The 24,073-nt window shown below is 38.4% G+C and overlaps 1 protein-coding gene across 2 annotated transcripts in view; it reads right to left on the reverse strand.

The window, feature by feature from the left end:
- The window catches only part of HAPLN1 (hyaluronan and proteoglycan link protein 1), a 73,890-nt gene that overhangs the window by 30,946 nt on the left and 18,871 nt on the right, over window positions 1-24,073 (reverse strand). Inside the window, exon 1 of one of the 2 annotated variants that reach the window (XM_036310908.1) lies at window positions 9,622-9,793. The exons of the other annotated variant lie outside the window; for it this stretch is intronic. The gene's annotated coding sequence lies outside the window, so the exon portion shown is untranslated. Of the gene's footprint in view, window positions 1-9,621; window positions 9,794-24,073 lie in introns of those variants that run through there. 2 annotated transcript variants of the gene reach the window in all.

Raw genomic sequence — 24,073 nt, forward strand, 5'->3', positions numbered from 1 at the left:
CTTCCTCATTGTGCTGCAGAAAGAAGATTGTGGGCGAGCAAACTCAGAAAGTTACTTTTCCAGGAAACAAAGTGTCACCTTCAAAATTCTACCTGATTTACTCATATTGTCAGAAGTTCACTATACTGGCTTGTGCTTCTGAGGATTTTTTGCAGAAATGATTATTTTTTGATGCTACTGACTTTTGTCCATGGAATACCATTATTAAATACTAGAGGCCCGGTGCACAAAAATTTGTGCACTGGGCGGGGGGGAGGGGGGGCCCTGAGCCCAGCCTGTGCCCTCTCGCAGTCTGGGATTCCTTGGGGGATGTCCATCTGCTGTCTTAGGCCCGCTCCCTGGGAGATTGGGCCTAAGCTGGCAGTCAGACATCCCTCTGGCAGCCCAGGAGCCCTCGGGGGATGTCCACTTGCCAGTGGGGACCAGGCCTGAGCTGCAGTCAGACATCCTTAGCGCAGCTGAGGAGGCGGGAGAGGCTCCCGCCATCATTGCTGTGCTGGCAGCCATCAGCCTGGCTTGTGGCTGAACAGAGCTCCCCCGTGTGGGAGCGTACTGACCACCAGGGGGCAGCTCCTGCATTGAGCGTCTGCCACTGGTGGTCAGTGTGTGTCATAGTGACCAGTCATTATCAGTCATTCTGCTGTTAGGGTCAATTTACATATTACCCTTTTATTATATAGGATAGAGGCCTGGTGCATGGGTGGGCGCTGGCTGGTTTGCCCTGAAGGGTGTCTCGGATCAGGGTGGGGGTCCCACTGGGGTGCCTGGCCAGCCTGGGTGAGGGGCTGAGGGCTCTTTGCAGGCTGGCCACAGCCCCTTCAGGGTGGGGGTCCCCTGGGTGCCTGGCCAGCCTGGGTGAGGGGCTGATGGCTGTTGGCAGTCTGGCCACAGCCCCTTCGGGGTGGGGGTCCCCTGGGGTGCCTGGCCAGACTGGGTGAGGGGCTGATGGCTGTTTGCAGGCTGGCCATGGCCCCCAGCCACCCAAGTTCCCAGTGGAGGCTGGCTGGAAGCAGGTATCTGGGATTTGTTTATCTTCTATAATTGAAACTTTGTTGCCTTTAACGGAGGCCACAGCTGGCTCAGGGTTGGCAGGAAGCTTGGCTTCCTCCATCACCTGGGCAGCCAAGTCTCCTGCTTGCTCCAGCTCTGTGGCTGCCGGCCGCCATCTTGGTTGGGTTAATTGGCATATAGTCACACTGATTAGCTGGTGGGCGGGGCTTAGGGGGCAGTGAAGGTATGGTCAATTAGCATCTTTGTCTTTTATTAGTGCAGATTATCTGCTTTCAGCCCAGAACATGCTTTGAGTGAACAAATATAATAAAAGTGACTCTTTGGGAATTTGGAATATAATTGGGACAATTATACATACAAACAAAAAATAATGAGCAAACCAGCACAAATTTATATATCCCCTTTAATTCCATACCGAAGTATTAAAAAGTATGCCACTAAGTGCTCATTTCATTGAGTTAAGGTATTAACTGTCCAAGAGTCTAATTAAATATGCAAGCATGGGGGGTATAAATAATAATAGTAACTACTTTTAACTGAATATCTACTATTTGCCAAGTGCAATCTATGCTAAGCGTTGTGCATACAATGGCTCATGCAATCTTTGTAATAATACCATGAGACAGATATTTCCATTTTCCCTGACACACTTTCTTGCTGGAGGTCATACATTTAGTAAGCAGCAGCGTTTATATTTGCTTTCAAGCAAAAGCAATACCCACATTGAGTTGTACTTATTTTCCAAAAAAATAAATAAATAAATAAATAAATAAATAAATAAATAAATAAATAAAAACTTATTTGTTTTGTTGCCTTTTTAAATTTAGGCTCTTTAACTTGAACCTACTATGATCTTAAAACTTTAACTTGTGTTACAGTGAATATAAGCTTTTTTTTTAGACTTACATGTAAGAAGTCAGATGGCACTTTGCTTAGCATGCTTGTGCCCTGCCTTGCTTATGATACCACCTTGGTGCCATGAGCACTTCCTTGGTGGCTCATTGTGTGCACACACATGTGCATTCACACACACACACCAGCCTCGATTTTAAAAAGCTGAGGATATTGCACATCTTCAGTGTTCTGTGATTAGAATAGAGGCATATATCAGTGAGCACTACCAAGTACCTCACTGCCATTAATACACGCCAGGTAGGAGAGAGTGTAAATTATCTTTGCCATCCTGGCCACATAACAACCGTCTCACCAAAAGATATGACACTAGAAAACTGAACTTTAAGAACACCATCTTCAGCCCTGGATGGTGTGGCTTCAGTTGGTTGGACACCATCCTGTGCACCATAAAGGTTGCCAGTCTGATTCCAGGTCAGGGCACATGCCTGGGTTGCAGGTTAAATCAATGTTTTGCTCTCACAACAATGTTTCCCTCTCTCTCTCCCTCTCCCTTCCTCTCTCTCTAAAAATCAATAAAAATATATTTTTTTAATTTTCCAAAGAGAATTTAAAATGGGTTATTTAAAGGGCTAGAAATTTTGAAATCTGATATATATATATATATATATATATATATATATATATACACACACACACACACACACATATATATATATATATATATATATATATATATATATATAATGTTTTCAAGTTATTTTATTCTACATTGCTTATGTGGTATGTGCTAAGATGTCACACAGAACAAAAAATAAGGTTACTAGTTTACTTTTAAAAGAGGTTATACAAACAACGGGTGGCCAAATATGAGGCTTTGCATCTATTATTTAACATAATTGTGTTAGATAGTGGATAAATTAGCCTAAGTGGGAGGCATGCATACTTTTTTCTGTGACTGGAGAGCTAATGTCGCATATTTCCTTACATGCTAGGCACTGTCTCACACATTCAACTGTTACTTCTTAGAACAACTCAGTTGAAGTAAGTGTATTAGCACACACCTTTCACAGTTCTGGAAACCTCAGAGCAGTAAAGTCCCCAGCATGTAAAGCGAGGAGCTTGGAGTCTGGGCAGTGTTCCCCAGAGCCTGCACTCCGCACCCCCTTTGTCTTGTGTACCCTGAGGAATGTCACCAGTTTTCATGGCCAGCTCTCATGTGTTTTTCAAAACTTCACTCACACAAGCTCGAATGCCCCCTCATCCCTCTTTACCAGCTGTGGGTGTGTAGCACTGATCACAACCCTGTTTGCACAAGACACCAGTGAGTTTAAGTCCCACTGCTTTCCTCACTGCACGCCCCGCACCCAGCACTGTCCTGTGGGCTGAGAAGAAGGATGAATGGGAGAACCAGTTACTAGGACTGAAGGAGCCAAAACTGAGGGAGATTTTGCTCCATTTAAAGATTTTATGTCTTATTATGTGGAGGACTGAGAAGAGCTACTTTTTCTTCCATCAAGGGTATGATGACATGAACCTGTTTCAATTTAGTGCTTGAAATTTAGTTTTAAAATTATGAGAATCAATGTAAGGTTTTCTAGAAATCGAAGGAACAAAGAAACCACAAAATATTAAACAGAAGAATCTTATTACAGAATTATTTTAAAGTAGATGAAATCTCCTCCTTGATACCTTTTAATAAAGTCTGATCTACTTACGGGCAGAAGAGGGTTGGCCAGTTTTTCCTAAAAGCTGGTCAGTGGTGCAGGGAAATGAACAAAACAACAACAAAAAACTGCAAAATGTACTTTTCCATTGGGTTAAATTAACTCAATTTAAACAAGTGTTCTTTTTTCCTGAAGTTACTTTTCTTGCTGTTGTGCTGTTATAAAGACTTTCATAGAACTATAAATTTTACACTGTTCAAATTATAGATTATTTTATCCTTAATTTTTTCTTTAATGACAACCTTATGCTGGGCCATTGATTGTTTTGTTGCTGTTGGTTGGTTTGTTTTCTGTTTTAACTCTACAGGTATGTACAATCCAGAAGTCAGGCTGCTGACCCAAATGATAGCTAAAGACCTCAGACTAATGATGCATTTGAATTGCTCAGCGTGTGCAGGACAACTGGATCTTTACTTAAGCCCCAGGATTTGCTCACACAATGGCGAAGAATGCAGAACTGCTTGGACTATAACCAATGCTCGAGAGAGAAGCCATGATTGGAAAAAATCTTTGTCCAACTATACAACAATAGCTCCGCTCAGGGAGTTAGTCTATATAACTCCAAGCGAAGGGAGCCCTCTCCCAGTCACCTTGCCTTGTTCTAACGAAGTGCAAACTGCTGAAGCAACTAAAGAGCATTTATGAGGCCCTGAATAGGATGTCCAGCCATAGTCCTCATGGTGACCTCCTAATCTGGCCCGGTCAGTCTACTGCTTCCTTGCCCTTGGCATGATCCTCTGGCTACCTGAGAAGCTGGGAAAATGTCCTAGATCAGGAAGAAGAAAACACAGGTTCTACTCCGGGTCTCATATCCATTACATCAGGTCTCAATGTCGTCACCTACGAAATAGTAATAGTAATAATAATAAATTCTCCCCAGGGTGAAAAGTATTTTTGAAAAAGTATAAAAACTGAATAAACTATTGTTTTCGAGATGGCATGACCCACCTCAAACCTGACTAATTTTTATGGATAAACATAAGAAAAATAACAACCTAAAGATAACTTCATCTTAGAGGCAGGTGAGTTCTAAAAGTTCACTATTTGGAGTGAGTGTAGGTGTCAAAGCAAAGTATGGGTCTGGGAGCAGAAGAAATGCCAGGAAACTTGCTGAAAAAGCAAATTATTGGGCCATACCCAGGATCTCTTGAATCAGAAAGTAGGGGTGGGGCCTATTGATCAGTATTTCACAAGCCCCACCCTCGCTTAGGGGAGTCTGACAGGCTCAAATTTGAGAACCACTGGTCAAACCCTTTAAGAATGGTGGTAGGGCCCTAGCCAGTTTGGCTCAGTGGATAGAGCGTGGGCCTGCAGACCAAAGGGTCCCGGTTTCAATTCTGGTCAAGGGCAAGTACCTTGGTTGCAGGCTCCTCTGTCTTTCCCGCTCTCTTCTATTCTCTCTAAAAATCAATGGGAAATGTCCTTGGGTCAGGATTAAAAAAAAAAAAAAAAGAATGGTGGCAGAGACTTGACGTGGGGTAGTGAACACCCGATACAGTATACAGATGCTGTGCTGTAGAATTGTGCACCTGAAACGGGTATAATTTTGTTGACCAGTGTCATCCAAAAAAAATTTAATAAAATGAAAAAAGTTTTACCAGGTGTTTTTCATCTGAAATGGAGCTTCAGAGAGTCCATAAGTCCCTGGAAATAATGTTGGCCTATGTTCATTTTTCTTCCCTAATTTTCCTTATTTTTTTTCCTACAGTGCACATGTGTTTATTTTTTAAACTGTTACATTAAAACACTGGAAAGAAATGCACACAACGTGCTAATTATTTTCTTAAAATATCAGACAGATGGATACTGTCCTCTTATTTTATAAACTTTTCATAATGTTGCTATGTTTATAAAATTAAAAATGCAGAAAACTAGGCGATTCAATTTGGAACAATTTCCATCCAAAAATGGCTAATGATTTGAAAAATATATTTGGCATTACAAAAGGTTATTTGCCATGATTTATATTCTCTAAGTTTGGCATGACTGTCACGTTACTGAAACAGTCTTAGACACTTTCTGAGTCTCTCTGGACTTCTGACAATTCAGTACATCTGATGTTGAGGTTCCCTCAAGTGCTTCAGTTCTGGGCCCATTGCTGCTCTCTAAAAACAATGTGGTGGAAAGTGGATAGGAATGGAGTGAAAAGAGAAGGATTTATAGAGGAGATATTAAGAGAGTAAATAAAGGGGAAGAAAAGGCCACTCAAAAATAAGAAGAAGGGCAATAAAAAAAGTAGCAAAGGAATAATAAAGGGAATATCTGGCACAATGTCTCTGAGTTTGAGGAAATAAAAATGCCACAAGAAAATGAGTACCGTATTATAATTCCCAGAACCAAGAATGTCCTAAGATGGCTTCTCTAAGAAAGATTACAATCTCTAAGATTTGTAATATAGCCTACAATCACCGCTGAAGTACACGTTAGCCACCTGTATAGAAACTGCTTAGGTCATTTCAAAATGACCACTTTTTTAGTATCACTTTATTGTAGATATTTCTACTATTTATATGGTTTCTTTCCTACTTGAAAGTCTCAGAAGTCTCAACAAGTCATATTTGTGCCATTGAGGTAAAACTTGAGAGGTTGAATCTAGGACCCTCATGATTCTCAGAATAAAGTGCATTTTAAAATGTATGAGTCATTTCTTTCTCTCTTCCTCCTCTGCATTTTGTAATTAGCCCATTTTCCTTTCATCTCCCTCCTCAAATTTTCCATACTTTTATTTTTTCTCTTGTTTTTTTTTTTTATATTTCTATTTCTGCATTCATTGCCTACAAATCTGACTCATCGACTCTTCATTTTTTTCTCTTCTCTCTTCCCTATGTATTGTTATATTTATTACATTATTTTGATATTTGACATGATCACATGATTCACCATCTGAACCAGAGCACAGAGTGATTAGGAGAATATTTATAATTAGATGGGAAAACAGTAACATGTAAATTGAGTCTGTCCAAGGGAGGTCGGGAGCTATGCAGTGGGTGTAATGGAGGAAAGGCAGAATTCAGTTTTATTTTTTTGCTCTGCCACTTTCTAGTTGTAGACTGTGAGAGAAGCCACCCAACTGCTTCAAGTTCAAGTTTTTCATCCATCAACTGGAATATTTGATGACAAATGTCAAAGCCTTACACATATTAGTTCTTCTTCTTCTTCTTCTTCTTCTTATTATTATTATTATTATTTTATTGGCGATATCAGGCCCTCCCTTCTATTCCTATTGTGTTTTAGGACTGTACTCTTCAGCAAAACTTTCCTGGATTTTTAAAAGGATAATGACAATAATGTTTGTTCAGTAGCATTTTTATTCACTTTGCTCCTGGCTGGTTATTCTTCACTAGCTCTCTCTTACAGAATATTGATATAGTTTAGGACAAACTCTGCAACCCTTCACTTCTTAAAGCACATTTAAGGTCTCCTTAGTGGTGGTGTTTGAATATCTAAGGTCTAGGGGGAAAACAGAGCATATACATACTAAGTGCAGGACTTACTTGGACTGTTCTTTGTTTTGTTTTGTTTTGTTTCTGGGTAACTAATAGTCTGGTACAGCTGAACAAATAAACAAATGAAACATATATAGCAGGATTCTGACATCATAGGTTACAAATTAAATGAAAATCTATCCTAAAGGTGATGCTTAAGAGTTGAAAACATTTCATTCAACGTTTATTTGCACACAATACCTTCAGTTGGAATTGTATTCTCCAACCCAGGTCACACTGAGTTTGGAAATGAAATTTATAGATAGAATAAGTGTAGTATTGCATATTTATTTTTCATTATTTGACTTATTTTCCCACTATTAAGAGAGTTGGCAGAGTAAATATGCCTCTCCAATCTTGTATGTCTTCTTTAATCAGGAATCTCTTCAAAGGGGTAATAGTAGTGGGCAGGTAGTTGTCAAAATCCACTCATATGACAGGAAAGAAAGAATATGAGTTGTAACTATAGTAAAAATCAACTTTCTTGTCATGGTGTGTTCTTAGTGCCTTTTGCATGTGTAGCCATATCAAACAGGTAAGATGGGGTGTATCCACAGAAACACCAATTTGTTGTGTCATGGCTACTCAAAAACGTTTTTTCCCCCTATGCATTTATATGGGCAGTCATTAAGACTCTTTTCAAGTCATGCTGAAGAAATTCTAGATTTGCTCTCAATATATTCCAATATTCTAGTTCTAACTCTAGCAGATAATTAATTCACAATATGTTAGAGAAAAAATATGGTATAACAGCTGGACAAGGAGACTTATGGTCACAAAGTCCTAGAGTGTAGAAGTTGGTGCCGTAGTTTTGGTATGTTTCTGTGAGTTCTGTCTGTATACTATCTATAGGTGTTCTCACTGTCTACTCAAATGTTTTCCAGCTATATGAGATTTCTAAGTCTCCAGGGTCAGGAGGGAGCCTTTCTCTTAAAATTAATAATCTGGTTCTTAAACAGATAGTTGTTAGTGGAGTAAGTCAAGAAATATATGGTAAGCAATACATTTTGATAATAATAGTGGTTGATATTAAAAGAAAATAAACATCTTTCCTTCTATTTATCTTTGAGGAACTTATCCTACTTCTAATGACTTAAAGTCATAATATTACTATAGAACATTAAAAATTAGACTATAGCCAATGTAAATATTACATTGCTCTATTCTTTAAAATGCATCCTTCATGGAATGCAGGATAAAGCATTCATTTTCTGCCATTACACATCAAATATTGTAAAAAATCAAAGCATCTCATGAACTAGTCTTAAAAGATGATTAAATCTATCAGAATATAAATTAGTTATGCTGCAATTTCTCAGACTACCTCAGAATGTCTTTTAGTTTAATGTGAAAAATGTTGTCATGGTGTATCGACTTTATAATAATGATTAAAATATGGGAGCAATAAGCCCGCATGCTAGATATAATTTTGACTAAAATGAAAATTTCAAAATTTTTTTTGTTTGTTTCTGGCTTAAAGTAATCTCCACAAACAACCTACCAAAACACTCGAAGAGTATGCTTTCTAGGCGTGCTTGTATAGGAAGGACTTCATCTTAGAGATTCATTCTTTCTTGATTCCATAATCAAAAATCTCAGTAGCATCAACCACAAAGCATTCTATTGAATAATACAAAATTGCACTTTACAAATATTTCTTAATGTATGAAATCAAATAACTCTTGTCATTATCAGTAATAGTAAATGATTTCTGAACACTGACAAGGAATTTGGCACTAAATTAAGAACTCTACCAAGGTAGACATATTTCCTAGTGAATTACAATTCAAATAGAACTTAAACATGGTCACTTTAAAGAGAATGAAATACCCCTTTTAGCCAACAATGTGTAGTAAACAGTTTTTTCCCTGAAATATTATAAAAGAATGCATATATATGTATATATGTATAGATATACATAATAAGAACTTAGATTGCTATCTCAACGGTTTCTAACAAATAAAAAACCCCCAAAGCAGACAAAAGCAAATAAAACTAAACAAGTTCCATTTTTTTTTATTACCCTTTTACATCATGTAAAGCCATGGACAATAAGTCTCTCTCTGTTTTAAAGTCCAAATACAAATAAATGGGCAATTGTTAGGGCTGCTTTAAATGACGGTTATATAGAAATGAGGGCGGAATCTAGCTCAGACACTCACTACTAAGTGACTGCAAACCTTCATTTTAGGCTTTATAATTGGAGACAAAAGTTTTTAAAATAAAATATTTAGAAATAAAGGTTATAAAGCTAGAAAACTGATCATAACATCAACTTCAATTAAATCAGAAATATCAATATTTTAAGACTCAATTTCCTTTAAAATTTTAGCATTTCTTATAAAGTTCAAAATTTCAACAGCTGTCAGTTAAACATTATATTCATACTGGATCTAAAAATGCAGCTACAAATCATCTTACAAGACACTTTGGTGGCAATGCAAATAACACGTTTTCCACATATGCAAATCCATCTCTAAGCTCATCACTGCACCCCACATGTAATTCTAAACTAGTCGACAAACAACAAGAATCAGGCAACTCACATATACTTTAAACGGTGATCATACTCTGAAAAGGTGTAGAAAGATTTTAAGTATTTGTCAATTCTGATTCTTTACTAAATACAAAGAAGAATTTTATGATCAGTGATTTACTGAGGTATCAGATTGTATTGTCATGATAAAAACAAAAATAAATCCATTCGTGATCTTTAGCAGCAGAAACTTCTCTCTCCTCTCCACTTGATGCAGTCCCCGCCCCCCTTGGCTGTCACTTTTAAGATATCTTCCAAGGCCCTGAAGGAGGTTTACCATTGGTCCACATCCTACGTCATCAGAATTCAGTTCTTTGGCTTATGAGGAACAAAGCCTGTTCCAGCCCCAGTGTCTACACAGCACAAAAAGGGAGACCACAGTATTCTCCAATTAACTTGGCAAACATTGACAGCTAAGCTCATTAAGTTGAGTTTCCAAACTGGTTTTGTGATGCAAGACACAAACCCAGAATTTATTTTAATAGGCTTTTAAGTTATAGTAATCTTTGAGAGTGTTTTTTAAAGCTTTTAAAACTTAATAATCTCATTTACACCTTCTTTAGCTGATAAATTTGTTCATTCTGCCAACTAAGATCATTGGACCCACCTTCTTTACAGGCACTGAAAGCTCAGCCAGTCAGTTAGAACTAACTCAGGACTAAATAATCATTTATGAGTATAACACAAAAACATGGGCTGTATTTTCACAAGAAAAAGCAGGGACAGCAGGTATACCTAAATCTCAAAGGTTTCTCAGTGTCCCAAATACCATAAAATTACTATCCCACGCTTCCCACAGACTCTCTCTTTCAAGCTGGCTCCAAAATCCCAGCATTAGAGTTACCAAGACGAAGTTCCTCACGGTCTTTTTTTATTTCAAACTTGACCATGGTTTTGTAGCATATTATGGAGAGCCTCAAGTCCATGATCGTGAGAGTGACAGAGCTCCTGGCTGGGTCCTGTCAATGTCAAGAGAGCAGAAGCAACCATAAAATCAAAGTTTCTCTCTCCTATGATTTCCATAAAAAGAAATGGTCGTTCTATGAACAATTACATTAAAGACCCCAATTCTCATCAATGCTAGGCAAATGACAGTTGAAGGTTACTTGTGTACTAATGATTATTAAATAAACTCTTCCACCTGTTAACCTTAGCAGATACATAGATGGATTTATATATATGTGTTGAAGTGAAATCCCGAAAATATAGGACCTAGAAAGCAAGGGAAATGGTAGCATTGTACAACTCTTCAAAAAAGGAACTGCTAGTTCAAGGTTGTAGAAAAACCTCACATACACTGCACACACCGCTGTCAGTCATCACCCTCAGATTCAGGTAATAGCTGCATACCCCAAAATAATGTTTAATGCACACAATACAGCAAATACTGAGAGAACTAAGGAAGACATAAATGGCTGGTTCAGAGACTGGCTTCTAAAAATGGATGCTTTTGTAGGCAAGTATTTGAAAGGTGCAAACTCCTACCATGAGAAGCAAGTAGAAGAGAGCATGAAAGAGGAGGGGGAGAAGCAGGAGTGGGACAGGGAACTGAGGGAGAGGGGGTGGGGAAGGAAGAGAGTAGAAAAAGAAGACAGACAAGGAGGGCAAGGGGGAGGGATGGAGGAAGAAAACTCAGCATCTGGGAAGAGGAGAAGCAGTGTCCCTTAGTGCCAATGGGCCCCTAAAAAGTCAGCCAGCAGCACAGCCACCGGAAATGAGAGAAAGTCAGATACCATAAGAGAGAAAAAAACAGCCAGAGAGGCTAAGTGAACCATCTGAACAGATCCAGGGAGAGAAAACCTAGCTTAAATATCTCAGGAGCTCCTAAATCATGTACTGTGCCAAAGGAAGCCACAATCCAAGTAATCATCCATCCACAGGCACCAGTTTATGCCGGGCACGTGGAAAAAGGCTCAGCTTCAGATCCCAAAGCAGTTACCCTTCAGGGAGCCCTCCAAGCAGTAGAACAGAGCAGGATGCCAAGTGCACACAGGCATACCCAGGATACGTCCGTAGAAAGAGAAGGGTCTCTCCACTAGGCACAGAGAACAGCACCCCCTGGAGCTGTGCAGAGCAGTAGCCTTGGCAGGCACCTCACCCAGCCTGAGAGTGGACGGAACGGTTTTGCAAAGATGATTGCTCAGCTGGATCTGCAAGAGGAGAGCTAGCTAGAGAGGAGGGGGCAGACACTGCTGTCTGCTAGAGTAGCACCCGCAGGGGAAGTGAGCTGTGAGAGGGCTTGGGCTGCTTGTATGACTGCATGGAGCTCAGTGGGGCTAGAGAGGAGGGTAATCAGAGGGACTGGCTGGAGACCAGGCTGGTGCTGGCAGTTCTTCTAGACCAGAGGTTCTCAACCTGTGGGTCACGACCCCTTTGGCGGTCGAACGACCCTTTCACAGGGGTCGCCTAAGACCATTCTGCATATCAGATATTTACATTACGATTCATAACAGTAGCAACATTACAGTTATGAAGTAGCAACGAAAATAAGTTTATGGTTGGGTCACAACATGAGGAACTGTATTTTAAGGGCCAGAAGGTTGAGAACCATTGTAAATGCCACATCCACCACACATTACCCACCTTATCTTTACATATCTCATAGTAATGCCCTAAAATTACATCTGTGTTAGAGCACATGACAAAGAGGATTGTCCTAATCATGTCATGTATATGCTGCTTACAAAGGAAGATGAATGCAAAACTTACCTAATAAACAAATCATCACAATTCATACAAATGTAGAAAACCATCACATAATTTTCAAATGAATGATGAAGCACCTGAAAGTGTTACAAAAGTTGAAACTGCCTGAGGACAAAAACCATATTTGAGTAGTCGTTATAGTCCTGGCATCTAGTGAGTTTCCAGTGAGTGTTCAGTGAATGACAAAAGAGATTGGCATTTCTGCGTCCAGAACACAGCTGATGGGGAGGGTGCAGGAGGGTTAACTTCATGTTGTGTTGATCGCTGTGACCCTTTCTGGCCTGCCTCAACCTCAACCTGTCATGGGCCAATCTTGCAAGTTTGCTGCTCATATGAAAAGTATAATCTACTCTGACATAAAAGCACCACTTTTGGTCAACAGCAGGCGATTCCTATACCTGTCTACCAGTATTTCCATACACGTTCTTGAAGTCCATTTGTAGGGGAACATACAGTAGAAGAGCTGTTAAGGCATTTACATGGGCTCTCCTTGGTAACTGTCCACCTCCTCCACCTCCACTGCTATTGCCCAGCCCACTTTATTGATGGAGCACGCTCACGCTGATGGATAACAAGCACAGGGCTAGCCACTGAAGGCTCGGTGAGAGTGGGATTGATTTGCATCAGCATTTCCTGTTTCGTTTCTTCTGGTACTCTGGAGAAGGTTTGAAACGGTGCTACCACCAATGGCAGACTCAAAACAAATATAGTCAAGTAGGGGAACAAGAAAAGAACAAGACTCCAGGCCAAGTTGTCTATCTCGTTTCCTCCTGCTTCCTAATTTAAAATTTGCTTAAGGATCATGTCCTTTGATGCAGCCCTTGCAGGCTTATTTGCCCGCTGTCTTAGGGAAAGGTATGACTGGTACTAGTGGCTGTTACTAGTGGTCAAACAGTGGAAGGGACAACAAGACCAGAGTCAAATATAATCTCCTTAGAGAGACTTTCGAACTCTGCTTGTCCTTTGCTGCCAAGCTTATGGAAATCTCTCTCGGCTTGTATGAGAGAAAAATATAGTGAAATCCACATACTTTATCTGAATTGGTCATAGTAATAGCAGCAATGAAGTAAGAAGGCTCAGTGTCATTGGATTTTAGAGAGTAATTTATAGCAATGAATAAATTCACAGGCATCTATGTCGCCTCTTCATTCTGCTTATGCTGACTGAAAATGCAATGCCTCAAATCCAATGAAACACACTCATATGTCCTATCGCTCACCCCACATCTGCCACTGGAGACAGTTCAGCAAGTGAACTTAGGAAAGCGTCCTGGTTTACTGCTGGGCCAAAGGGTCGGAAAGTAAAGCGTTGGAGGAGATAGTAAAGCAGGTGGGATGCAGTGACACAAAACAAAAGAAGGTCGTTTAAATTATGGGAAGTTCAAGGGCAGGGTAAGTTTATTTTCTCCACATCTGGAAGGGTGTGCTGGTTTTTTTTTCATTCCTGAATTTCAAGGGAAGACTTTCATTCTGTAAAAATGCCATTGATAACAACAACAACAACAAAATTAAAAGGATGCTTAAGTTGGCTGTTTTAAAGTTAAAGTAGGTAAGGTGACAAGTATTTTGGCATCTATCTATCTATATATCTCTATATTAAAATAATATATTTTTATTGATTTCAGAGAGGAAGGGAGAGGGAGAGAGAGATAGAAACATCAATATTTAGAAAGAATCATTGATCAGCTGCTCTTGCATGCCCCACACTGTGGATTGGCCTACAACCTGGGCATGTGCCCTGACTGGGAATCAAACCCTGACCTCCTGGTTCAGGAGGTCACTCAACCACTGAGCAACACCAGCCAGGCTATTTTGGCATATAAACAAAAGAGGAAATGTACTTAAAATAATGTAAAACATAACTGTTATATAAAAGGACAACTGGTTGTTTAAAAAAAATAAAGAGGAAAAGACAATAATCTTATTGAACCATTGACTTCAGCGATCTGATCTAGTCAAAATCAATTTTTAAAAACTGCACAATTGGCAAATATTCTGTCTGTATGTGGTGAATGGCCCAAGGATGCATCTGCTTGCGGTTTCTCCCATTGAGGAGAAAAGCATGGCCCTCAGTTAGAGACCTCTTGAGCACAATTTGCATTTTTAGTAATAGTTTATGAAGGTCCTTGCAAAATAGCCATTAGAGCCAAAGCATACATTTCTGTTTAGCCATATGCATAGGCAGAATAGCTACTTACTGACATTTTATTTAAAGCATGTATTCAACAATATTTTAAAGGCAAGTATATAAAATGCAACCCATAGCCCCAAATATCTCTCACCATTATGGAATGACCAGGAATGACCTCTTTAAATCCCATTGGATGGCATTGGTGTCATCCTAATGTGATTAGACACTTAATGTCCCCAATTAAGTACAACTGCTTTGGTCAGAGCAAAGCCCACGTTGTATATTTTCAGTCCTTGAATCTCCAGCAAATAGGGTGGAAAACATCCAAACATCCTCATGACTATTTTGCAAGTTATTTCTGTCAATGTTAATGTTTGGAACATCCTATTCTTTAGTTCACATAATGAAAAAAAGAGAAATACATCAGGAGATTGACTAATTTTTGTGTTAAAATACCTAGTCTCAAATGCATTTACATATAACATTCCTAATTACTGCTTTTCAACGGAAACATTTAAAGGCTCCTTTTACCCCCTTGATTTCCTTCAGGTGCAAATATTAGATAGATAAGAAATTCTAGGTCACAAAATAAGCCAGATAAGACCAAGTAAATTTGCTCTAATATCCCTTCCTTCCTTCCTTTGTTTTCAATCTTTATTTTTTCTCTCTTTAGAACACGCTGGTGTCTGGAACATTCTAGCTACTGACAGATCTACCTTTCTAGGCTCTCCCACCTGTTAGCTCCTTTCTGATTCTCTTCCTTTGAAAACAACACTTTCTTTCTTTTCTTTTCTTTTTTTAGTTTGTTAATGATCTCTTGCTTCTCTAATAATGCTTCTGATTCAAAGGTTCATCTTCCAGAGTGAACATTTTAGGCAACAGGAGAAATATTTTGTCCGAGAAGTCATCCCAATGACCACTGAATCACACCATCCTCCTTGGCTGCTTGTTATGAAACACAACCTATATTTATCTTTATGCAGCAGCATGGTTCCTGTCATTCTTTATTTGGTTCTCTTCATAAGTTGAACTTTTGGTGCCCACAATGGATCTGGCATGAGCTCACTGGCACAGTCCCCACTTTAAGAGCTCCTTATTCCCAATTGTAAAATTGAGCTGCTTCAAAAATACTAGCATAATTGGCAAATCAAATTCTCTCCAATAATTAAATGCACATGAAAAGCAAATGGTTGTTGACCTTCTTTGTGGGCACCCACAATTTTGGCTAATTTCCTGGAATAGTATTTGCCAAATGCAGCTTTCAGCATTTTTTTCTTTAAATTTTGGATAATGGGTATTTGAGGAAAGCTTATTAGATGGGAATTATCAATACAGACTGGGGAGACAATAACACTAAAAAAATGGTGTATTCGGGGCAATGGTGAACAGAGCAGGAAACTTCTCTTTCTCCTTAAGCACAGTGAAGAATAGTTACTAATAATTCCACTAGTAAAGCCATAAGCCAAGAAAACTAAACTGAAGGCCCTGACAGTATTCATTTGCCGGCTAATGCCCATTTGGTCAAGAGCTGAGGAAACTCACCAGCACCATGGGGAATTTTACTCCATGTTCTGCATTCAGGCGTAAGTCTGATTCTTTGTACAGACATTGCATTTACACAGCCAAAAGTGCCATTTAGAATGAGCCTGCCTGGAGGATTTGCAGTCTACAATGAGCGTACAGTCTGTCTTATTTAAATTTGCTCAGTCCACTAACCAGTCATCCCAATTATTAGGCCCCTATTTGTAGAAGATTTTCTTTTTGTGTAACAGATTTCACTACCCTTTCTATTTGGGGTGGTTGGATGGGGAGGGTTTGGGGTCACTGGATTTAGCCAAGGTCAAAATTAAACATTCTGAACACCTAAAGGGTGACTGTTTTCACCGCCAAACTGTTCCATGGACACAGCCAGTGTAGTGATGAAAATCCCAGTTATGGGGGTCTGTGTAGTAAAGATTACACATACTGTCAGCCTGTCCTACGTTTCTCTGGAGGGCACCGCTGCCTAAATGGATATTTTAAAGGTCAGTGAATGCTCTCACAACTGAAATACACTTTTTTTAACTGACCAGCCGAAAAGAGGGAAAAGGAAAAAGGAGTGTTTGGAAGAAAATGGCATGCCCACAAAAGCAACTTCAATGACTTTAGTATTTTGCCAAAGGCAAACTGTAATGGGAGGATAATATCAAGAGAACACACAGGGGTGATTTCAGAGCTGAAAGAATCAAATGTGTGAAGTAAGGCCAAAAATGGCCAATTTTCTCAGAAATAAAAGACATTTTTTATGTATTATATATCCCAGATCTTTTAAATTTATCATACACTGACTTTAGTACAGAATGTAGCATGTGTGTATGCACATCTATTTACATATAAAAAGAAGCAAACCAAGTAGTTTACACACACAATTAGTTAAACTTGGCTAATTCTAAGCCCAGTTGCATACACATATTTTTTAAATAAAAATGTCTTTTACTGGATTTATGTAGAAATTTTCCCTCTTAAAAGTCAGAGATAGGAAATTTTATATGAATAAACAAGAACACTAAATTGCTTTTCATTCTTTCTTAGCTTCAAAGTTAAAGGACTAATGTTATTTTACATTTACAGTATTATTAGTTCACTACTTTCTTCAAAGAAGTATTTTTGAAAAGACCACCCAGAAGTTTCAACTAATTGAGGAAGCACTCTTTACCTTATTTAAAAAGAAAGGCTGCATGGGACACATTCCTGGCATCAGTACTCTGTCCTATCTGTTTGGGCTGGGTACAATGGAAAAGACATTTTAAATTATGGAAATACCTTGGTCTTCTCTGTTTGCTCCTAAAACACCCAAAGCAAGAAAATAGTTAGAAATCTCTGAGACCTTTTTCAGAGACATTGTTTCATAATTTGAGGGTTAGAAATGCCAGGGGAAAAAATGAGCCACCCAAGGAGATCATAAAAGCCAAAGTCACAGATGTAGAAACAGGTTTTAGGAGTGTGATGAGTTTCTGAGTTTGGGGAAAGCATAAGATGTTATTCAAAGTGGAGCATTTAGGCCATGGAATTCTCATTAGCTGCTTGGTCATGGAGGAAACATCTGTAATGGGGACTAAAAGGTTTTATAAAAAAATATTTGAGGAGTACACTGGAACCTAGAATAAGGAAAATATTGGGTAATTTATACTTACAACCAAGTAAATGCTATTCTAATAGGTACCATTGTAACATTTTAGTGTTAATCGATATGGGTTTTATATCTTTCTTTTCAAAACAGGTCTTGCATTTTCTTCTCCTAAATTATTATATTTGTGTGCCTTGATTTTATCCTTAGGGCAGCGGTTCTCAACCTGTGGGTAGTGACCCCTTTGGCGGTCAAACACCCTTTCCCAGGGGTCGCCTAAGACCATCCTGCATATCAGATATTTACATTACGATTCATAACAGTAGCAAAATTACAGTTATGAAGTAGCAACGAAAATAATTTTATGGTTGGGTCACAACATGAGGAACTGTATTTAAAGGGCCAGAAGGTTGAGAACCACTGCCTTAGGGGGAAATATCTCATATAATCTGGATATTGGTAAAGAAGTTGAAAGCTATTTATGTAGTTACATATTAGCTATCAGACATGTTAATGTGATTAATTACCAAATAAATCTTTTAATACTACACTGCTTATTTTATTTTAAAAAGTCACATATTTTATATTCCACAAATGAGTGAGATCATGTGATATTTATCTTTCTCTGACTGGCTTATTTTGTTTAGCATAATGCTCTCCAGTTCCATCCATGCTGTTGCAAATGGTAAGAATTCCTTCTTTTTTCCCTGCAGAGTAATATAATGAACAACATAAACTGATGAACAAAAACAGATCCAGAGACAGAGAAGTATCAATCAGACAGTCAAACCTCAGAGGGAAGATAGGGGAGGGTGGGGGTAAGGGGGAGAGAGCCAAAGGACTTGTATATAAGCCTAACCAATGGACACAGACACCGGGGGGGGGGGGGGGGGTTGAGGGCAAGAGTGAGGGGGGGGGGGCAATGGGAGGTGAAGGACACATATGTAATACCTTAATCAATAAAGAAAAAATAAATAAAAAATAAAAAGTCACATATTTTTAATGTCACAATTTTTATAGGTATGTGTGTACTATTTTAAAGAAACTAGAAAAGTAAAAAGAAGCAAAATATGAAAATAAAACCATTTACAACTTCAGTTTCCAATGCAGATGGAGTAAGAGGGGCCGTATTTACCCTCTTGTCTAAAACAACTAAAAGAAATGGACAAAATATAGACATAAACAGCACTCATGATACTGGACATTAGGCAGAGAAAAACAGTAACTTCTGATTAACGGGAAACAGATGAAGTGAGCTGTGTGATTATCTGAGCTTATTGCCTAAAGGTCGTTTGCAGTGCAGGAAGATGGAACGTATGCAGAGCCCATTGGACAACTTGAGCTGAGGGGATGGAGCCCAGAGTTCTGGAAATCTAAGGAAGCTAGAGATCATAGAGGTCATAGGATAATGGAGAGGAAGGGAGGGGAAGGGAGGGAGGGGAGAGAGTGGCAGAAAGAGAAAACTCTTGAGATTTATAGAAACTGTCCCTGAAATATTCAATTGAGGACTTATTAGTACATGTGGGTAAGGAATCTGTCCAAGTCCAGGGAATAATCATTCCAAAAGATTAGCATTCACACAGCACTGGCAATAGCACTAGTTTCCAGCAGCCAAAATAGAAAACCTCATAATTCACGTGGCATTGGTTTAGAGTCCTAACAAGCATCTTTACTCAGCAGTGGGAGAAAATTAACACTAAAATAATGCCACTCTGGTACCACCTAACAAAGCTTAAAAGAATGATCTGAAAGAATCAAACTGTTTCTAAGTACCCTAATCACATTACCAAGCAAAGTATAATAATGATTGAAGGAATAAAAAAATAGTCAGCACAAAATAAGGCAAATTTCATATTTTATGGCACTCAATAAAAAGCTACCAGGCATGAAAAGAAACAGAAAAATATCCCAAAAAAATAATGAAGAGAAAAGGCAATCAATGGACTGACTCAGAAATGATACTGATGATAGAATCAGTGATAGATATAGTAGATAAAATAATTTAAATGCTATATTATAACTGTATTCCAAATGTTCAAGAAGCTATAAGAATTATTGAACATGTTAAATAGAGGCATGGAAAAGACATTTCCAAAAGACACATGGAAAACATTTAGAGATAAAGACAATGTCCAAGATGAAAAATTTACTGAATGAAATTAATGGCAAGTTAGACAATACAGAAGAAAAGATTAATGGAATTGATGTTAAAATAGAAGCTATCTAAAATAAAGCACAGGGAAAACAGACTGAAAAACAAAAAAGAAAATCACATAACTACAGTTTAAGTGTTCAAATAAATATGTAATTAGAGGTTTGAAAGGAGAGGAGGGGGGTTAGGAAAAATTGAAGAAATAAAAACTGAAAATTTTCAAATTTGATGAAAACTGTAAACCCACAGATCCAAGAATCTCTACAAAACTCAAGCACCAGAAACATGAAGAAAATTAAAGCAAGGCACATATTTATATTTCATAAAGCCAGTGGCAAAGAGAAAATCTGAATAAAAAAGGCCAAAGGAAAAAAAAATGCACCATATGAGCAGAATAAAGGTAAGGATCAAGGCAGATTGCTTGTCTGAGACAAAAGTGGAGCAAGATCTTTAAAGTATCGTCAACCTGGCATTCCAGGCACTACAGATGTCCTGTCTCTGAATGACCCTCTTCCTCCCATTAGTTTGAGGGGACAGTTACCGACTATAGCAAATCTACTGCCATTCAGAATCTAGAAGCATTATCATTATTCAGGGGGTCTCAGATTGTTCACCTCTCATTCTTTTTTAAAAATATATTTTATTGAGAGGAAGGGAGAGGAATAGAGAGTTAGAAACATCGATGAGAGAGAAACATCGATCAGCTGCCTCCTGCACACCCCCTACTGGGTATATGCCCGCAACCAAGGTACATGCCCTTGACCGGAATCGAACCTGGGACACTTCAGTCCACAGGCCGAAGCTTTATCCACTGAACCAAACCAGTTAGGGCCACCTCTCATTCTTATTATGGATATTGTCATGCTGGTTTAGGCAAGATATGATGAGGGTGGGGTAGAATGGGGTGCATTTTTTCCAAGGATGCACATAAATGTAAGTTAAGATCTCATTTTGCTTTATAAGTGAGTTGGCATTTTCCTTTACTATTTAGATCTCAAACTCATCAAACTATTTCATTTTACCTTGGAGCAATTAATGCGTTACCATTAAAATAGCTATCAGACTAAGCTAGGTTTCAATTTTTGATATGACTTGTTTAAGAAATCAGATATTTAATGATGGTACAATGCTCCTCTCATTCTGCTGCCTGAAGATTAATTTGAAGTAGTAACAATACATAATGAAATAAAGTCACAGTGAGAGTGCAGATGATCTATGCCTTCTGATTTCAAAATAAAGGTTTTCAACTCTGCATTGACATTTACTTTCCATTTCTCTGCTGCACCAGCTATTTGTTTAATGAAAGGAGACCTTTCCAGTGACAAAGACGTTATCTTATTCATATCTATAATTCTCTGAGCATGATCAATTCAAGAGGTTTGCTTTCAAGTCATGTTATTATAAATGAGTTTTTCCCCTTTTAGTCTTAGAATTTCAAGACTCAAAACCTATACTTGGGTGATAATGATAATACTAAGAGTAATTGCAATGTGACTTGGGAGCTAGAAGAAATAAAATGATCTGCAAAGTGGAAATCTGTGTGCCTGAAATAATAAAAATTTACAGAACAAAACATAATGTTTAGCATTTAGAAAAAAATTGCCCAGATATGAACCAGGGAAGATATTAAAGTTATTCAATGTAGCTTCACAGGGCAAACCTAGAAAAATGAATGGAAGTTAAGGAAACTGATTTTGCTCAATGTGAGGAAGAACTTTCTGGTAAGTCCTGAAAAGTGAAATGAATTGCCTGTGAAATACATAGCGCTTTCTGCCACTGCAGGTGTTGAAGCAGATCGACAAACATCTGTCAATTACATTACACAAGGGATTCTGCTAGTGGGTGGAAAGTTGGAACAGATTAGTCCTTTGAACTCAGATTCCAAGTCTAACCTTTGAGGTCAGAACTCTGAAGGACATGAAATGGATAAAACAATTGGCTAACAAGGAGGCTATAAATTAGGGAAAGAAAGACATTTCAACAGTTACAGTAAAAATATATAGAAAAGAATACTAACTGAAGTAATGGTACATACAGAATATTAAAGAGAATTCAAAAATAAGTGACTAATTCCAAGCAGTAGTTCAGTGTAAGGTTGCCTGGAGGAAATGTTATGTTGATAATGCTAGTGTGAGCCCTATTTTTGGTGGGAAGGATAGAAGGTAAGGGAGTCCTGTCCAAGAGAAGGGCTCAGCAAAGACTTAGAGGAATTGAACTTCTTGAGTGTTTGGGAAGAGAAGACAGATATTCTGGAAATGATCAGAATCTTTGTGATAACTTTGCTTTCACTCTCAAGGCCTGCCTTCCGGTGCATTAAATATAATAGTTATAATATTGTAAAATAAACTGTATAGATCATAAACTTTTCAATCTTCGTATTAATTTCCTCTTTGCAATTTAGAATAACATCAGATAGTGATAAAGTTACAAAGTTCGGAAGCATCTTCCTTTCCAAAGGAAAAAAAAGAAATAAAAATGTAAACCATATACCTAGTTTGAATCTGCTCACAAGATCCATTGGGTCCCTGCTTCAGTTCAAATAACACACTGTAAAATGCATGTGGCATCTTATGTTTTAACATGATTTATTGAGTTCCATCTTTGAATTATTCTTTTAAAAGTTTCTTTTTTTCTGAGTAATTGGTATTTGCACTCTCTCCAGTTCTTGAAATACAAGGTATTCCAGATTAAAACAAATAATCACATTAGTGATAAAGAGGGATATAAACCTTCCAGACAGCTTCCGTAATTTTCCTAGGTAGCTAGCAATAGGATGGTACAGCATCTAAAAACAAGTTGTAGAAATGGGTTGACACTAAAATATGTCTCCATCCAGCTTCTCTGGGGCACCAGGTGCACCTACTTCCCTCTATGCAGGAAGACTTTGCTCTTTCAGAGAAAGCAGACCACGCAGATAATATCTACCCAGAATGCAGTCAAACCAACCCACTGATTTTTGGCATTTCCTAAAGTGGAAAGAAAAGCATTATTTCCAACTGGCTAATTTTGCTACTTGTTAGTTGATCTGAAGTCCTTTGTTTCTGGAAGCTTTTAAGAGTCTGACATGTCAGCAGTTTCTCTATGCCATGTCTGGGCATGGGTTTTTTACTTTTTATTTTTGATTAGTTATTATTTATCCTATTGGGGCTGTTGTGCTATTATTTCTAAGAGACTGTTTCTGTCCCATTGCTGTTTCTCCTTCTGGGATGCCAATGTCTACATCCCACATAATATGTTCACTTCTTCCCTCCACCTCTCACCCAGTAATTTTCTTCCTTTTTTCTCTCAGGTTTCAGTCTGGTTATTTTTTTTCAAACCTACTTTCCAGTGTGCTAACCATCTCCTCAATGTGCCTAAACTTTTTGAGAAACTCATGCATGAACTATTTAATTTTAGCTATTATGTTTCTCTGTTCTAGAATTTCCATTTGACTCCTTTTCCTGTCATTTCCAGTTCTTTGGTAAAAATTCTCTTACAATCTAATTTTTTAAACATATTACTCATACAAAATCTGCATTTGCTAACTCTAATATTTATATCTCATATTAATCTGTTTCTATTTTTTTGTCTTGATTTTTTGGTTATTTGGTCCTGTTAGCAGGTATGCTAGGTTATTTTAGATAAGGGAGCTTAGTCTGGAAAAGTTAGCTAAACTTGATTACTGAGAACCTTGCAAATTATCTATATGTATAAAATGCCAATGTCCATGACAACATTGATGACCAAATGACCAGTCACCATGAGGATGGGTGGGTGGAGCTGCGAGCAGCGGTGGGCTACCGCACGCAATTTCACACGCTGGGCCTCTAGAATTAAATAATTTGCATTAAATTTTCACTAAAAGAAAAGGCATTTAAGGGCTTAAGTAGGCAAATATTTACAGATTTACAATTTAGAAAGACTACTCTAACTTCAGGGGGCACTGGGTGGTTGGGGCTGGGGGGATGCATGAGAAAGCAACATGACTGGAGACACAGACCAATGGATAGATTTTCTAGAATTCAGGCAAAGAGGATGTTAACAAAGGATAAGTATTCTACTGATGGAGATAGAAAAGGGTGTGTATATTCAAGAGATACTTATGAAATAGAATAAAAACATGATGACTCCCATGTTTTTATTTTTGGAAACAGAGTAGAGAGAAAATGGAGCCAAATACAGGAGAAAAAAAAAGTTGTTCATTTGGGACCTATGGAGTGTGAGGTGCTTATGAGACCTCCTAGTCGTAAGATGCTTGTGGTTTGGACACTCAGGAGAAAATTCTGGACAGATGCAGTGATCTGGGAGTCATGGGCCCATAGGTGATGGTGGTGTGATGCAGGGAAGCAGATGCAAGTGCACATGGAGAATAGGTAGGCAGAGTGAGGG

The sequence above is a fragment of the Myotis myotis genome, unplaced genomic scaffold, assembly GCF_014108235.1.
Source record: "Myotis myotis isolate mMyoMyo1 unplaced genomic scaffold, mMyoMyo1.p scaffold_m19_p_5, whole genome shotgun sequence".
In the NCBI taxonomy this organism is placed as follows: Eukaryota; Metazoa; Chordata; class Mammalia; order Chiroptera; family Vespertilionidae; genus Myotis; species Myotis myotis.